This window comes from Mastigoproctus giganteus, chromosome 1 (assembly GCF_048544385.1).
Source record: "Mastigoproctus giganteus isolate SK-2022 chromosome 1, ASM4854438v1, whole genome shotgun sequence".
NCBI lineage: Eukaryota > Metazoa > Arthropoda > Arachnida > Uropygi > Thelyphonidae > Mastigoproctus > Mastigoproctus giganteus.
The window spans coordinates 147215580-147232215 of record NC_143575.1 but is presented as its reverse complement, the minus strand read 5'-3'; the positions used below and the strand labels follow the sequence as shown (position 1 = coordinate 147232215).

Sequence of the window (16636 nt, the reverse complement as noted above, 5' to 3'; positions counted from 1 at the left end):
AATATGTAAAGGAAAGCATTTTCACTGCATATATAGAGTCACAATTTGCCAGCTATGAATCTATGTTTTTTATTGGTTGGAATGACAAGAATTTCAGCCATCTGAAAAATTTTATTTTAGACATGAGATCAAATAATGTACAAAAACAAACTGATAATATTCAGTTTGCTTTGGTACATGTTAACCATCACTAACATTTATCAACTAAACTCTTTCAGATTTATAGCATGAAATCTAATCACACATCATGATATATTTACCAGACCAAGTAAAGCACAACTACAGAAAAATATTCTGTGGGGGCTTTTAACTGAAAATTGCCAAACAAGATTACAATTTTGTATGGAAAGATTATAATACGTCATCCATCCTGTTACCAGGATAGATGAAGTAGGGGAAGGGGTTCAAAAAAGATTTGTATTCACCCAGAAGTAGTGATAAGGTGGAAACAAACATGATATATTACATTTTTTTAACATAGTCCTAAACAAAACAACACATTTTTGGCACCTCTCAATACACTTCTGCAGGCCAGTTTTGTAGAAGTCCTCTGTCTTTCAAACCACAACTCAGCAGCAGAAATCACCTCATCACCAGCAGCAAATGTTTTCCATGAAAAAAGGACTTCAGGGCTGGAAAAGGAAGCAATCCGAGGGTGCAAGGTCAGAGGAATAAGCAGGATGTGGCAATATTTCAAACCACATTCATGGGCACATCTCATTAAAGCATGCGAGGAATGCACAGAGGCATTATCATGGAGCAGGCCAGCTTTTTTCTTTTATAATAGCATGTAGCTTTATGAGGAGGTTGGAATACTTCACCATCACAGTACAGCTCTTTTCAAGGTAATTTGTTAGTATTAATACCATGCTGATCCCAAAAAAACTGACAGCATGACCTTGACAGCACTTGGTTGCATCTTTTCCTTTTGGGGTGGAGGGTGATTCTGCATGCTTCCATTGTTTTCACATTTGTTTAATTTCAGGATCATAGTGATAGATCCAAGTTTCATCCATGGTGACTAGCCATGAAAATAACTCTTGCTTTTCCCAGCACACTGACAACATCTCATGTGCACAATGTGTCCTTTCCATCTTCTGGTAAGGGGTCCAAAGTCTGGGAATGCATCTAGCAGACACTTTACTTATATGCAACTGTTGATCGATGATGTTCTCCACAGATCCAATGCTAATTTGGAGTTCTGCAGCTAGTTCTTTGAAGTTAATATAGTGATCTTCCAGAATTAATGCCACAATTTTTGCAACGCTCTCTTCTGTTACAGCAGTTGCTGGGTGTCCTGGGATTTCATCACGATGCACCAAAGTTCTTTCACATTTGAATTATTTATACTAATCAACAGCTGTAATCTGGGCAGTCTTCTCCATAAACAGCAACCATTTCTTCATGGATTGTTTTAGGTGTTTTCCCTTTCAGAACCGAATCATTGATCTGCTTTCCACTTTATCCATTATGACTCTTCATTCAGTGCTACAAAGAAAAAAAATTAACTGTCAGACTGAAACCAAAATTTGTGTGGATGCTATAGAGATTTCAAGGAATCAAAATAAAGAAATTTCATCTTTCTATCACAACTATGTCTTGGTGAATACAAATTTTTTTTGAACCTTGGTGATGGTCCCTTCTCCAATGAAGCCTTCCTCTCATGGCCATTCTCAACCTCGTGTTGATAGGTATTACAAGAATGCAAAATGGGATGATCTGTGAGATTTTTTTTCTTCTTTTCCTTGGTCAAATTACTGTTTCAAAACTTCTAATGTCAATGTTTGCTCAGATTGTGTCAGTGAAATTATTCTTGTAGGGACAAAATCCTTTATTTCACACACCACCTTAAAATCTCATCCCTTATCTAAAGCTTGGTTTTCCAATAAATGTGCTAAGGCTGTTTAAGAGAAGAACATTGCATATTGTAATAATTGGCTTGTTTCCAAACCTCAAGGTTCATTTTCTTCCTACACCAAAGCTTACAACGATTGTAAAGCAGTTATAAATGTGCTAAGGCTGTTTAAGAGAAGAACATTGCATATTGTAATAATTGGCTTGTTTCCAAACCTCAAGGTTCATTTTCTTCCTACACCAAAGCTTACAACGATTGTAAAGCAGTTATTAATCAGTCCAAACTAGTTTTTCGAACAAGTTAAGACTAGAAAAATTCGCTTCTTGTCCAATTGGCAGCTGAGTATTCTGGTCTCTTGCCAAAGCTATTGGCCACAACTTTTGCCCACCTCTGTCCCAACTTGTCAAAACCAGAAGGTTCTATTGCCACTTCAGCCAAAGATAAAGCTGATCTGCTATAGCATCCTATTTTTCTTCCAATTCATGTATTGATGATCTTGGTAAACCACCTCCCACCATTCCCAGTACACTCCATTCAGTGCCTACCATGGTCTTCTGTCAAAATGATGTCAGAAGGATTTTGATGAAGCTTGATGCTAAGAAAGCTACAGGTTCTGATAGTATTTCTCCCCTTGTTCTGAAAACCTGTGCTCCTGAACATACTCCTGTTTGTGTCACCTTTTTTCACTTTCGTATTTCAAAGATCTTTTCCCTTCTGCTTGGAAATTTGCTCATATCCAATCAGTTCCTAAAAAGGATAACAAATTCCTCCCATCTATTTCTCATCCCGTTGCACTTACTTCTACTCTTTCTAAAGTAATGGAGAATTCAATTAACCACTAACTCTTAAACTGTCTAGGTACCTTCCATCTGATCAGTGATCACCAGGATGGATTCCGTCAGTGTCAATCCAATGGTAAAATTTCCGGCTTATGTTACCTATCTATGGACAAATTCAGTGGAAAAGTTTGGCGAAATTCAAGCAGTTGCTCTTGACATTTCAGTCTTTTGATCATGTTTGCTATAAAAGTCTTCTAAATAAGCTTCCATCATATGGTTTGCCAACTGTTTTTTATAATTGGGTATCCAGTTTTCTCTCTGACTGCTCATTGTGGGTGATGGTAGATGACTCTCCATCTTCTAAAGTCTCCACTAATGCTGGGGTTCCCTAAGGTTCAGTTTCTTCTCTCACTCTTTTCCTCTTGTATATAAATAACCTTCTTCCATTGACCGGAAATCCTATCCATAGTTTTGCTGACAATAGCACATTGCATTCCACCTTCCAGTTGGAGAAACCTTGTCCTGCACGAACAGCTTCAACTTCTCTACTACCAATTCCTTAAATGCTGATCTCCAAGTAATTCTCCAGTGGGGCAAAAATAACTTAGTTGATTTCAATCCTTCTAAAACTCAGTCCTGTCTTATATCTCGCAAAAAGGATTCTTCTGCTCCTATGCTTATTTTTGATGACTCTCCGATTTCTATCAAGATCATAATATCTCTATTGGGGATTACCCTGATTTCTAATCTCTCTCTTTTGGCATAAGCACATTACAAATATTGCTTCCGCTATATCTAAAAAACTGGGTTTTCTCTTTCGCTTTCTTACTTTTCTTGCAAACATTCATGCTGTACAAATTGCAAATCAGCACTATCATGGGATATTGTTCCCATTGCCCCCAAAACCTCTCTCAAGCTTCTAGATTCCATTCAAATGAGGGCATTTAGGTTAATTAAATGGCTCATCTCTAACAAAGTCTCTGCACTCACTTTCTTACTTTCTTCTCTCTCTCTCTCTCTCTCTCTCTCTCTCTCTCTCTCTCTACTCTCTCTCTCTCTTTTATAAAAGTTCTGTTACTGCTGCATACCTTTTATATAGATACTTCCACAGGTACTGTTCTTCTGAATCGGCTTCTGTAATTCTTGCTCTCTTCCAAACCAGTCCAAATACATGCAGCAACAAATCATCATCCTTTTATTGTCCAACTTCAAACTCACAGAATTAACTTTTCTTGTTCCTCATTTATTCTTTCAACTTCTGTTTGCTGGAACAACCTCCCTTCATACACATTTCCTGAAAATTACAAACTTCAGAAATTCAAGTCTAATGTCAATGTGTATAGTCTTTAATCTTTTAATCTTCTCGACCTTCAATCTATGCATGGTACCAATTACTATAGGTTCTAATACCTTCTCATGACTGGGATTTTCACAAAAAAAAAAAAAAAAAAAAAAAAAAAGCAGCTCCCAAAAAGTGATGCTCTTGTATATATAAGAAAAATCAGTTTCCATATACAAGAATAGTTTTTAATCCTTCAGTTGGCATGAAAAAAAAAAAAAAAAAGTAAATAAATAAAATGAATAAAAGAAAATAATAATAAGATTCTTAGTTGTTTGAATGTGACATTCTAGCAATTTCTTTCCAGGGTCATATACAGAAATTTAAAAATAGAGGGGTCTGACCTGGGAAAATGGGAGGGGGGGGAGATTTGTGAGATATCAATTAGGATCATCATATCTCTCTTTCACTGCATGCTTGAGTTAAGCGGATAGGGTTTGAACACCCTAGAAGTATTCCTTTGTGTACAGCCCTGACACTGACTGATATTTTTTCATTTGCATTTATCAGCAAAGCATGTCATTTATGGCACTCATTAGACATTCTAAGGTGTGTTTGCATATATACAGGGGATCCTTGTTATCCGAGGATAATTGGTTCCAGAAAATTCCACTTAAAACAGGGACCAATTTTCATAATGTTTATTATTTAAATAAAACTAAATGCAACTAGGCATAATATTTTAAGAGTTCAAGATTCTATATCTGTATAATGTCGGTGTAGATACACCATAGACAGCTCTTAAAGAAAAACTATGATAGCAGTGTGAAAAGCATCATTTCAACTGTATTTCATATTGTGAGATATAAGAATTCGAGGTATTGCACTACCTCGAATAAGTAACGCTTCACTAACAGAGAAGACTATAGTTACTTATAGTCTTCTCTGTTAGTCTTCTTTTATAGTCTTCTATAGAAAGGCGGACGTGCCTTTCTGCCGCTCTTGGAACAGAGAAGTTTTTTCTGATTTATTTTCTGCTTTATTAGTTTAAATTGACATATTAACTTATTTCTAGAGTAGCTTTATATTCCTATTTACGGTACTTAAAGTTAAAGTAACTTAGATAGAGATTTGTAGGTATTACTTAGTATCGGAAAGGGTATCAAATCCACGTGTTTACCGTTCATAATAGGCCGCCATTGTTACGTGAAAATTAATCAGTAAAATCTATTAATCTTGTCGAACTTCATTGGCAATTAAATTGTACTTTTAACTATACATATAACCACTTAGGTTACGGAACATAAATAATTAGTAAAAATAAATAATTAATACATAACTTGATACGGAAGTTATATAAAGGAATTTCGTAGATAACACTCGTTACTGAAACGCGATACAGCATATCCGGAATTCGATAGCATTAGCTTTGTATAGTATAGTGCATAATATAATATTGTCAATTAATCAGTAGATCTATTAATCTTGTTAAACTTCATTGTCAATTAAATTGTACTTTTAACTATATATATATATATAACGACTTAGAGTACAAACGTAACAAATAATTAATACATACTTGATACGGAAGTTATATAAAGGCAACTTGTAGATAACACTCGATACTGAAAAATAAATATAGCGTTATAACTGTGTTAAGATACAAGTTAAGGTTTTAATTTTGTTCTGGAATTGTAATTTTATTGACATTTAAATCGAAATCATGACTCTGACCAGAGCAGCAAAGCAAAAGGCTCAAGCTAATGGGAGTGCTGTGACTCAGGGGAGAACTGAGGGGGGCAGTTGCCCTCTGAATCACAGCCTTTTAAGATGCACTGTTTGCTTGATGTTTGCGGAGCAATCGGGTACGGGACATGATACTGCCATGGGGGATGTCTTTGTGTGTGCACGATGCAAGGAGTGCAAGGAAATTAGGTGACAACTCGGTGTTGTTATGGGCCTATATGAGACCTTGACGGACAGGGTGGATGCCCTCGAAGGAAATAAATTGAGGGGCCCATCAAGCTCTCAGCTGCCCACATCAACGCCAGAGCTTGCACTTGGTCATCTTGCAACACAGAGGCAGCCCCCAAGGCAGAATGCGCTGGTCCCACAGGAACTAGTAGTTGTTGGTGACTCTATTGTCAGGGAAACGGGGAACATGCTTTGTAAAAAGGATAGGTGGAACAGGACCAGGGTATGTCTGCCAGGGGCAAAGGTTGATGACGTTGTAGAGCAGATATCATCTTTTAAGAGCACAAAAGGTGATATAGTCGTACACGTTGGCACTAATGATATTAAGAGTAGGAGACCAGCGGAATTACTTAACAAGTACAGGTCACTGTTGAAAAAAAGCTGTGAAGTAGGGTTGAATTTGAAAGTGTCTGCAATTCTGCACAGACATGATAGGAGGGAGTATATGATGAGAGCCTTGTCGATCAATTCGGCCCTGGAAAGATTGTGCAAGGCTCAAGGGGTAAAATTTTTTTCAGCCTGGAATGTAATTGTTAACAGGAAAGATTGCTTCTACAGGGATGGGATACACTTAAATAGAAAGGGTGCAAGAATATTTGCTGATGCTATCGAGGCAGTGTTAGGTGGGTCGGAAAACTGCTAGCTTGGGGGGAGACAAAGACTAATGGATTAACAGTAGCCACTGGCAGAGGTGAAAGAGATTCTTGCACTGCTTCTATTGGAATGAGCAGAAGCCTGAAAAACAAGATGCAGGATATTTCAGAGACTGCTGGAAGTCATTGCGGTACAAGTAAACACATGGGTTGTGTTAGGGTAGCTAAGATTAGAAACAGGTGCATGTATACTTGCGTGTACACCAATGCTAGGAGTTTAGTAAATAAATTTGATGAATTTGAGGTATTGCTCTAAACATCAAAGGCAGATATTGTTGGGATATCAGAGATGTGGTGTCACACAGATATAAGGAATGCAGAACTGGAATTTGGGGAGTACAATGTGTATAGAAAGGATAGACAGGACAGGAGGGGAGGAGGGGTTATGCTATTAGTTAAAAAACACATAAAATCCAAGGAAGTGAAGCCAGTCGACATTGATAGACAGGGCAGTGTCGAGTCAGTTTGGTGTGACATAAGCATTGAGAGATCAAAATTGAGAGTAGGAGTGTGCTATAGGCCTAATGACTCTGATGAGTATAATAAGATACTGTACAGGGAAATAGAATGGGCCAGTAAATCAGAGAGTCATATGATGGGGGATTTTAATTTCCCAGATATTGACTGGAATTTGTGGGTTGGTCACTCACACACTAGCAAGGCTTTTGTGGATTTACTGGATGATTGTTTTCTACACCAGCATGTTCGGGAGGCAACTAGAGGGAGTAATACTCTTGATCTGATTATCAGTAGTGATTCTTCATGCATTAGGAATCTGCAGATAAAGGAACCACTGGGTGGCAGTGATCACAGTGTGCTGAAGTGGGATTTACTCAAGGAGGTAACTACCATCAGAGGTAAAGGGAAGGTTTTTGCTTTCGTAAAGGCGACTATGATGGTCTGGGATAGTATTTAAATTCTATACAGTGGGACCAACTGATGATGTTACCAACAGCAAATTCAAAATGGGAAGCATTCAAGGAACTAATCTTGGAAGCTACCAGGCTTTACATACCAACCAAGAAATATTGTTCAAGGTTCAGGCCTAGGTTGCCAGATGAACTAATAAGACATATGGCAGAGAAGAAAAATGCATGGGATACATACAAATTAATGGGTGACATGGAAGCCTATGATAGATATAAGTTGGTCTGTAACCAAGTCACAAAGGAGATTAGGCAGGCAAAGGCAGATTATGAGAAATCCTTGGCAAAGGATGCAAAGAAAAACAGAAAAGAGTTCTTTACTTATTTAAACTCAAGAAGGAAAGGGGTGAATCAGATTGGTCCACTGGATGTTGATGGTTCAACAGTTGAGGATCCAGCTCAGGTGGCTAACAATCTAAACGAGTATTTTGCATCTACATTCACACATGAGGAGTTATTCAGGAAGGGGAATGTCGTAGGTGAAGTAAACATTGGCAGCGAGCTAGATGATTTTCTAATAACTGAGAGGAAAGTGGAGGAGAAATTGTTGAGAATAAACATAAAAAAGGCACCCGGGGTGGATGGGATCTATCCAGTTATATTAAAGGAGGCAGCAAAGGAAGTAAGCAAACCCCTAGCGATAATTATGAGAGCTTCTTTGGACTCAGGGGAGGTACCTATGGACTGGAGATGTGCAAATGTAACCCCAATTCACAAAGGAGGATCAAAGGCTGACACAAGTAATTATAGACCTGTTAGTTTAACTTCGGTTCCAGGAAAATTAATGGAGACACTGGTTAAAGAAGCACTGCAGGATCATCTGGACACGAATTCAGTTATAGCTGAGACACAGCATGGTTTTGTTAAGGGCAGGTCTTGTCTGACCAATTTGATTGGATACTATGATGTAGTCACAAAAGAACTGGATGCAGGGAATAACTTTGATATTATATATTTGGATCTTAGAAAGGCTTTTGATACTGTTGCGCATAGAAGACTGCTGCACAAATTGGAGAAGTGTGGCATTGGAGGCAAATTGCTGATATGGATAAAGGGATGGTTGAGTGGCCGAAGACAGAGAGTGGTAATCAATGGACACTGCTCAACGTGGACTAATGTTATTAGTGGAGTTCCTCAGGGTTCAGTGTTGGGTCCATTGTTGTTTTCTGTATTTATAAATGATATTGATGATGGTGTATCAGGCTTAATGTCCAAGTTTGCAGACGATACCAAGGTTGGCAGGGTTGTTAAGGACACTACTGATACTGTGCTGCTGCAACAGGATCTGGAAAGGTTGAGCAGATGGGCTGAGAGGTGGCAAATGAAGTTTAACATTGACAAATGTAAAGTACTACATATGGGAAACAGTAACCCCAGATCAACGCATCAACTCTGTGGTACTACGCTGACAGTGGTAGAGAATGAAAAGGACCTGGGGGTAATTGTGCAGGCAGATATGAAGTTCTCTGAGCAGTGCAGACGAGCTGCAAGAGTAGCTCATGGTGTCTTGTCAATGATATACAGGAATTTTTCTAGCAGGGACAGGGATGTGATTATTCCCTTGTATAAGGCATTGGTCAGGCCACACCTTGAGTACTGTATACAGGTCTGGAGGCCTCATTTCAAGAAGGATGTAGAGCTGCTGGAACGAGTACAGAGAAGGGCAACAAGATTAGTGAATGGAACAAAGGGTTGCTCTTACGAAGAAAGGCTTAAGTTTTGCAAATTACAGAGCCTGGAGACTAGGCATCGGCGAGGTGATCTGATAGAGGTGTATAAGGCTTTGAATGGCTTGAGCATGCTCAATGCCGATGGGATTCTTCCTCTTGCTCAGAATAATCACCTGAGAGGGCATAAATTCAAATTGAGGAAGGACGGATGTCGGATAGATGTGCGGAAATTTGCCTTTAGCCAGCGGGCAGTTGGTTTGTGGAATAGACTCCCATCGCTTGTTGTTGAAGTTGATAGCCTAAACAAATTTAAGGCTCAGCCTCACAGGTATTTCGAACGAATGGAGGGGTGAAATGGGAGTAGTGGTTGTTTTTTTTTTTTTTTTTTGTTTTTTTTTTGGCTGATGCTGAATAAGCTTGCTTTCTTGCATCATATGCCTCTGCTAATGCTAATGCTATTCTCGGTGGGCATCACCACCCAGATGGCACTGTTTCAAAGCTAGTTGGCTTTTCATCAATGGATGGGCAAGTACCCTGATATTGCAAGTGAAGTATTACTTATTCAAGGTAGGGCAATACAGCTGACCGGGCTAGCTGGGTGGGTAAAGTGCCTGCCTGGCAACCCAAAGGTCGCGGGTTCGAATCCTGCCTCGGGCTTGGATTAAAGTACTGCAAAAACCTTGGGAGGTGCATTATGGCCACAGAAGCCGATGCGCCAACAACTACCAAAAAAAAAAAAAAGGGGGGGGGGGCAATACATGGGCAACTCATTGTGAAGGATGAGTAGATACGGTGTATCTACACCAATATTATATAATAATTTTTCTTATACTTGTACATAATAAAAAATGGATGAAGGAAATGAAAAATGAGAAAATTATTTTATTAGACATCTTTTATTATAATATGTTACACAATGTAAGGTTACGTAAAGTTTACTGAAATTACACTATTTTTCATTTGTACGAATAAAGAATGAATCCAGAGTTGTTCGTGTTTTTTTTTTTTTTTTTTTTGTCATATTTTTTCAGATAAAATTATGTCGTAGCATTTAGTTATATCTTAACTTCGCACTTAACATTTGTTGCATGATCATGAAGATTGTTCTCACAAAAAATATTCAAGTGCTTGGTGAATTTTCAAATCCACGTAACTGCTGGGACTCAGATACCAGGGACCCCCCTGCATATGCTAAGCACCTATTCTCTTCACAATGTCCCTCCATCGGCAGGTAACAACTCTACTCCCGGTGGGTGGATTTTCATGAAATTTTATGTTTAGGCCTTTTAAAAATATTTGTCAAGCCATTCTATATTTCATTAAAATCAGACAAACAGAAAACATATATTAACATGTATTTTTAATGCATTATTGTTAGCTTTATACTATTGTTATGTAAGACTCATGAATGTGGTGCTGTTTGTGAAGAGATACATATATAGTCAAACCTCTTTTTAAAGTCCCAATACGTTATAACATCCTTTGCAGTTGGTTCCAGCCAATTTCTCATTAACTAAACGCTATTTTAAATTCGGTATTGACCTTGAAAATAAAAGGATTTCTCTATAACGACCATAAATTTCTATCTCTTAATCTGAATTTTTACTTTTTGATTACAATATTCATGTTTAAAAATGACAGAACACTTTAAATATACTGAAGTAATTGATGAGCTTGCAGCCTGACTTTGAGAAACCATTTGTTAAGATTTCCCATGCTCTTTTCTCACAGTGCAATTATGAAATGAACATCAGCTGGAAGTTCACTTCATTAGTTAGGGTGCATGTTTATTGGTATGCCTCAAAGAAAGCAGATAGCTTTGCCAATCTCAGATAAAATTAGGATTTTGCAAGTTGTGGATAATAGTGTGCATAGTGACATTGCCAGACAGTTCACCATTCCTAAGAGTACTCTGTTCACTATTCTGAAAGATTGGGAAAAAAATTGAAAGTTTAGAAAAATCTGCTGCACAGGGTAGGATTCGAGCATGAAAACTCGAAGTATCCCCATCTTGAAAAGGTACTTTTGGAATGGCTAATGATGATGTGTACAAAAAATGTTCTAGTAGATAGGGTAATCTTTTAAGAGCTAAGGCTGAATTGTTTGCACATCAAATGGATATTGAAGAATTTAAAAGTTCAGATGGATGGTTCCAGAAATTTAAGACTTGTCATGGCCTGTCTTTCAAAAAAGTGTGGCAAAAGTGCAGCCATGGACATTGCTGCTACAAAGGAATCAAAGGAAAATCCTTTAAAAATGTTACGCTGACATATGACTACAATGACATCTTCAATGCTGATGAAACTGGACTCATTTTTTAAAACTGCTACTGGATAGAACCACTTACATTTAGAGGCGAGAAATGTAGCGCCATAAAAAAAACGGATAAACAACAGATTACCATTCTCATAACAGCAAACAGGTCTGGACAGAGAAGCTTCCTCTTTTAATCATTGGGAAAGCCCAGACGCTTTAAAGGCATTACTGACTATGTATCAAGCAAACCAAAAGGCATGGATGACATCACAAATCTACGAAGGATGGATCAGAGACGTAGATCACAGGGTGAGTTAGAATATAAAAATTTTGCTGTTTGTGGATAACTGCACCCCTCATTCTTAAGTAAATGACTTTTTCAATCACTGTAAAGTACCTACCACCAAATATGACATCAGTTCTTCGGCCACTTGATCAAGGTGTAATCAGTGTTTTAAGAAAAACTACCAAAGGTTGCCATTAAACAAAATTGTGCTATATCTGAAAGCAAAATTCAATGCACAATTGACATCCTGCAGGCAATGTATTTATGTGTTTCAGCATGGGATGAAGTTGATGAAAAAGTGATCGCCAACTGCTTCAAAAGTGCTGGATTTACCGCCTTGAATGATGCAATGTGTGAAGTTTCTCACGTATTGCATCATTGTGTGAGAAACTTTACACATTGCATCATTCAATGTGTGAAGTTTCTCATGCTTCTTCCTCTATTAATTGCGAAGAACAGTCTGATAATATAGGCATGTGTGTCATCACCTAAAACTTACAGGAAAACTTAATCTTCAAAGATTACGCAGAAGTGGATGCGGACATTTAATGTTTCAGGATATGCACGAATGAAGAGGAACTTCTGAAATTTGTAGTGATGAAAGATGCTCATCAACGATTAGCACTTTTACATCGATTTTTTTCAAGTGCAGCCTAACTGTGAAAGTGAAATAACTGCTATCGTGCATCTTCATAATTCTCTTTTAAAACATGCTCTACCATTGAAACTGTGTTTTGACAGATTATTTTAAAGTATGAAACAATTCTTTTGTTAGGTGCTGATAGGTTTGTAGCCTATGTAGTGAAATTTACAATTTAATTCTAAGCTTACTGCACTTTACAATCAATGCAAAATATATTTACAATCATAATTTTCTTGTTTAATACTGTAGTACATATTATAAATAAGATTATACTATATTATATTAGTAGAATTACATTAAATGTTCAAGCTTTTACTTGTTTTTTTTGCTGATTTTATGAATGATTGATATAATGTCCTTCTGATATTATTATCTATATGGTGCAAGGAAGCCTGAGGCTTATGCTGCACCAGCCAAAAAAAAAAAAATTCCCAAGTTACCCTGAGAGAGAGAGAAAGAGAGAAAAGTAGAAGGGAATCACCAAGAAAGAGAAGGATGATGATGATATCCAGCTCAGGATCCTGGGTGTGCCAAGCCCAAACTCACCAGATGTGAGCCCCTGGCAACCGTATTTCTCATTCTCCTGGAGGGTCGTTAAATAGAGCTTCAACTGTATATACAGAGAGAAAAGAGACTTAAAAAGAGTATTTACCAAGAGAGTAATAATTATTATACAGTTGTAATTAAACTCAGTTTAATTACAACTGTAGATAATGTAGTTTAGAGAAAGTAAAAATATAGTTTTATTAAGTTTTTTATAACTTGGTAAATTAATTGATAAGGAGATAACTTGCCATTTATAATTGCAAATTTGGTATTATTTAACTTGGCAAAAATAAAGTTAAGACATAATGATCAATAGTTCTGACCAATGGTCAAAAAAGTGATGATAAAAGTCAAAGAGAAATCTAAAAGTACTTTTTAACTTTCTATAATATCTTCCAATCAATAATGTCATCCTCTTAAGAATGGTACAGCAAACAGCAAATTGTGAACTAGAAATTTTAATAACCCATTAATTAATGCATTTAAAAAAATAGCACCTAGATGTACACTCCATGTTCCTTTTTGCTATGCAAGTAAAGTTTCAGGTCTGGGTTTCATGGCTTTGACAATCATAAGAAACCTTCATAGGGCATTTTTTTCCCGGTAATGTAAAACTATGAATACTGCCGAAGTCAACATTTTATGGATGTTTAATCCAGTTCTTATTTGGCTCAGGAAGAAGAAATCACAGAAGCTGCCCTTCAGAGATTGCAGGTGTTGGTTCTTACAGTAACAAGCAAAGTATTTCTCCTGGATTAAATCCTATATTTCCAGGTCTGAGAAAATTGTTTGAATAAAATGACTTTAAATACAACCCTAAATGAATTTCCAGATGTCATAATTTATGTTTAGTAAAACAAACCAACTGGGTAAAATGAATAACTATAATTAGAACAAATAAAAAGTGGAATTAACAAACACATTCCTTTTGAATGATAACAAAGATACAAGTCCTTTTATGGAACACTTTAACAGACAAAATTATTAGTAAAATTAACCTTCATGCAACTAGAAGAATTATAAAGTAAAAACCAAATGCAATAAAAGCCAGTCATATCTCACTCACAACTACAGTAGTATAAATTTCTACAGAACATACATAACAAGCTAATACTGCTGCTGTGAATAGATATTTACCAGAGGAATTTTTTCTTGTATAAAACATATGTACAAAAGATATAACAATCTTGTCTTAAAAATCACGTATTCAGTATAAACAAATACAATCTATCAGAACAAATTTTTTCTCCCTGTTTGGAATCAAGGCCAGCCCAAGGTAAATGTAATCTGGATGAATGTCACTGCTAATCAAATTTATTTTAAATAGTACATTCTGATTTTCAGTGAGGAGACACCAATATATCAGGGTTTGATCACATGGAAAATATCTCATGCACCATAGTCTGCCTGAAAAAAATCACAACTTCAAAAAAATATGGCTAACCTCAGACAGTAACTGACTGCTGGCTATCAGAGAACTTCCACATTTCCACAAATACTTTTCCTAGTGCATGAAACCAAAACATGAGAACAATGAGTTGTTATAATTTTCCTTAATACTGTTAAGGCTACATTATATTAAGGAGCTGGGTATATCTTGCCATGTTGTATAGCATATATAAAAATTTCATTACTTCACATCCCTTCCTCAACTATTATTTCACTTGCATCCATCTACACCATATGTTTATTCTAATAGATGCAGCAATTTACAGAACTGAAGTGTTTCTTAGTAGGAATACCCTTCTGTGTCCCTAACTGATCTTGTTGCTCTTCCCTTTCAACAGACCCACAATGCATCATGAATGCAATCAAAATTATTTGGGAAATCATGAAACATCCAAAACATTTTCCAATTCATTTCACAAATACACATGGTCTCAATTTATCCTCAATGATGCCTATTTCCCTTACATTATACTAAATCCCACTTACAAAATGACAAGAATCTTAATTACTAGCTGCCTCAACCCGCACCCATCTTATCACTATACTTATTTGCACTATTTTAGTTTTTTCTTTAAAGACAGTACTGATATTCCTGGGCCAAGACTTCCTAATTTTAAATCTTTTTTTTTTTTTTATCTCCTTTTGGCTTAAAATCCCCTTACTTCATTGTGTCAAATTCATTTGTTACTTTTATCAATTCAACAAATCATTTGAACTTTTGACTTTGTTTTCTTGAAACTCAAATTTTTTCAATCTAACTTTTCTACAGTGGAATAATTTCTCTTTGCAAAGAGAAACATTTCCCTTAATGTTCACAACTCCAGCTTGCTTCAAGTTTCTAGTCACATGGACCTAAATGGTATAGATAATGAATTTTTTACTATTATGGATGGCCTTACGCAACTTGTTAATATACTTTCTACTGTAGAAACTTCTACATTTAAAAATTAATTACTACAGTTAAAATTTAAGATCACAAGGTAATTTGATAAGTATTGTTTTAACTTTACTTTGGACAGTTAAATTATTCCAGAGACTTTAGGCCTAAATATATTCTACAGCAATATAATGATGTAATTTCCTTCACCTTCTCGATGTTGACACTTATTTAACTAATCATAAAATAATTAAATATTTAGCTGACGTACAAGTTTGTGCAATAGCATCATGTTAATATGCAGCAAACTCTAAAATAGCTGAGAACAGCATCAGTTAAACTTTCACACAGCCTGAGGCTTAAGCCCTAAAAGCATTTTAAATATTTAGTGAAATATAAGATATTGATATTCATTATGTATTTGTTTAAAGTCTTATAATTACAAAAGTTATCATTGTTATTTATTTATTAATATTATATCCTCCTATGCACTAGTTGTGGAATGCTTTCTATGCTACATGTTGTAAGTTAAAAAAAAAAAAAAAAAAAAAAAAAGGAGAAAGCCTGCTGGAGACAACAGAAGCAGTAACATACGTTATACATAGCTTTAGCTTACGTCTATTTAGGCCATTGGGGTATGCTATTATATATTGTTGCGAGGTAATAAAAGTTCAATGAGTTGACAAAAATTGCAATACTAAAAGTAATACTGCATTGGAATAATAGTTATAACTTTGAATTTATTCCATGTGTCCCACAGGTTTTAAAAGTTAAGATCAGCATTTTGATGACTCAGAGTTTGTGTAATTACTAGTGCCAGTTGAAGTTGATACAGGTATAGCAAGTTTTTTTACAAATAACTATAAAGTTGCTTAAAAGGAAAATTAATGCTGGCTGTTATGAGTAGTACAAAAAACTGCTAATGTTAAGGGTAAACAAAATCAATAGAAATTTAAAAAATCACTGCTGCTAAGTTTGTTATTGTCGTGACATACAATTTTAAGTTTAAATGGACAAAATAAAAATTTTATTAAGAGATAAGCCATTTTATTTATACTCATGTGTTGGAGTTTTATGAAAATTGCATTCCTGCCAAGAAGAAACAATTATTAAATACTGAAAAGGAAGCTATTTTGAGACTTTCAGTTTTTCCATCTTAGTATTAGTAGTGGAATACAATTCAAGCTTGCTTTTTTGCAATGCAAGAAAGCAAGCTTATGAAACATCCAAAGCCATCAAAAAAAACCAAAAAAAAAAACCATCCCTTCTCATATCTGTCCATCCGATCCAATAATTTGCCGAGTTCTTCCTTGAATTTATTCAAACTATCCACCTCCATAACGACAGAGGAAAGTTTGTTCCAAAAATCAACCACCTGCTGGCTGAAGCCAAACATCTATTCTGCAACCATCTTTCCTCAATTTGAATTAATGTGTGTAGTTT

At 36.1% G+C, this 16636-nt stretch overlaps 1 protein-coding gene across 2 annotated transcripts in view; it reads right to left on the bottom strand.

The window, feature by feature from the left end:
- Positions 1 to 16636, bottom strand: part of LOC150091183 (transmembrane protein 198) — a 278344-nt gene that overhangs the window by 43191 nt on the left and 218517 nt on the right. The gene's annotated exons all lie outside the window — the stretch shown is intronic.